The 2,606-nt window shown below is 42.2% G+C and overlaps 1 pseudogene; it reads left to right on the forward strand.

Moving 5' to 3' along the window:
* Positions 1 to 1,242: 1,242 nt before the first annotated feature.
* LOC114903403 lies at positions 1,243 to 2,369 on the forward strand (annotated as a pseudogene).
* Positions 2,370 to 2,606: the final 237 nt, after the last annotated feature.

The raw sequence follows: 2,606 nt of genomic DNA on the forward strand, positions 1-2,606 counted from the left end.
CTACTACTGTGTTAAATTGCCTGGAAGAGAACTTACCCGAGATTCCTGACCCCCATCAAGGAAGAGAAAGAAGAATGACTGTGAGATCTGGAAAACCGAGATCAAAATCCACGTCACAAGGTTCATGGAAGAGTCACAGAAAAACAGAAAGAAACTAGAAGCTGGCCATTAAGTAGGAACTATCAGTGTAGTGGACAAAGAAATTCAGCCTAGAAGGCAGAGGAAATAGGGAGCACAGGGCTCTCCCAGAGTCAGAGAAAAGGAGCCTAGCCTAGACCAGTGATTCTCAAATATGCTGGTCTTGGGACTCCTTCACAATCTTAAAGATTACTGCAACTTCAAAGATCCTTTGTTTATGTGGAGTTTCATGTGGGCGTTTATATGGATATCACTGGATGCTTGCCTCACTGAAAATTAAACCAATAAATTTCAAGCATTATATTGTCATTTTAAAATAATTCAAATAAATAAATTATACGTTAACATAAATGACATATTTTCATGAAAACAACTATATTTTCTTCCAAAAAAATGTAATGGGAAGACTGGTACTGCTTTATCTCTTTGTGACTCTGGCTTATTAGAATTCTAGTCTCTAATAAAAAATGATAGAAATGAATTTATTTACAAAACAGAAACAGACTCACAGAGTCCAAAAACAAACTTATGGTTACCTAAGGGGAATGGTGGGGGGGATAAATTAGGAGTTTGGGATTAACATATACACACTACTATATGTAAAATGGATAATCAACAAGGACCTACTGTATAGCACAGGGAACTCTGCTCAATATTCTGTGATAACTTATATGGGAAAAGCATATGAAAAAGAATGGATACATGTATATGTATAACTGAATCACTATGCTGTACACCTGAAACTGACACAACATTGTAAATCAACTATACTCCAATATAAAGTAAGGATTAAATTTAGAAAATACAAGTCTCCACGGGGCCCAGGGACTGGCCAGGCCGCAGCAGGTGCTATTTATCTGTTTCCTTCCCTCTGAGGCCGGCATGCTGGCGTTGAGGAGCAGCGGTGGCCGCAGCCCCAGGATACGGAAAAGCAGAACCACCAAAAGGAGTGATGACCAGCGATGACATGAGAAGTCTGGATGTTAGTTCTAATGCCTCGGGACATGCAGTTGGGAACTCCACACCAGCTCCTGGGATCAAACTCTCATCCACTTAATACCCCTGTTTGCCTGAACTACTAGAGCCAGTCCTAGCTAACCACAAATGGCTACCCAAAGGAGACACTTGGTAAAAGATTTCAATCCTTACATCACCTGCTGTATCTATAAAGGGTATCTGATCAAGCCAACTACAGTGACGGAATGCCTCCACACCTTCTGTAAGACCCGTACCGTCCAGCACTTTGAAGATAGCAATGGTTGTCCAAGGTGTGGCAACCAGGTTCATGAGACAAACCCATTAGAAAGGTTGAGCTTGGATAACACATTAGAGGAAATTATATTTAAGTTGGTCCCTGGACTACAAGAACAAGAACTTGAGAGTGAATTTTAGAAGAAAAACAAGCCTCAAGAAAATGGACAAGATGATACTTCAAAAGTTGACAAACCTAAAGTAGATGAAGAAGGTGATGAAAATCAAGATGATAAAGACTATCACAGTTCTTCCCCGGTGGTGCAGTGGTTAAGAATCCACCTGCCAATGCAGGGGACATGGGTTCGAGCCCTGGTCCAGGAAGATCCCCCATGCCGTGTAGCAACTAAGCCCGTGTGCCACAACTACTGAGCCTGCACTCTAGAGCCCGCGAGCCACAACTACTGAATCCCATGTGACACAAATTCTGAAGCCCACGTGCCTAGAGCCTGTGCTCTGCAACGAGAAGCCACCGCAGTGAGAAGCCCACGCCCCCGAACCTTCGAAGAGTAGCCCCCGCTCACCGCAACTAGAGAAAGCCTGCACGAAGCGACGAAGACCCAACACAGCCAAAAATAATAAATTAATTTTTTTTTAAAAAGGCTATCACAGAATTGACCCACAAATTGCTATATGTCTAGATCGTTTACGAAATAATGGACAATCGGGACAATGCAGTAAAGGGTTTAATGAAGGAATTCATTTGGTTTTCTACACGTGTAACTGTGGGAACTATTAAAATTTTTCTAAGTTTAAAACTAAAACTTCCAAGTTCTTATGAGTTGGATGTGCTGTGCCATGGTGAAATTATGGGGAAGGACCATACTGTGGAGTTCATCGACATGACAAGATGGCGACTAAGAGGCGAAAATTTTCGGTGTCTGAACTGCTCAGTTTCACAAGTCTGCCCTCAGGATGGCCCTTTGTATCAGTCATACCCCATGGTATTGCAGTATCGACCAAGAATTGATTTCGGTTAGACCAAGGGGCCTAGATCCCACTGAATGAATCCTGCACTATGAGTTTACTCATCAACAGATTGCACAGTGAACGGTGTGTGGACTAGAGGGACACAACCAGATTTTCAGCATGCGAATAAGGCTATTGTCTGTCTCTAAATTGTCAGCTGCATTTATGTTGTTTCTATTAAGAGCAAACCAAGTGCCATTCTGCTACTGAACCATCTGCATAAGTTATCTGTGCTGTCTCACAGTGTA

The sequence above is a fragment of the Monodon monoceros genome, unplaced genomic scaffold (assembly GCF_005190385.1).
Source record: "Monodon monoceros isolate NGI ecotype Baffin Bay Population unplaced genomic scaffold, NGI_Narwhal_1 Super_Scaffold_21, whole genome shotgun sequence".
NCBI lineage: Eukaryota > Metazoa > Chordata > Mammalia > Artiodactyla > Monodontidae > Monodon > Monodon monoceros.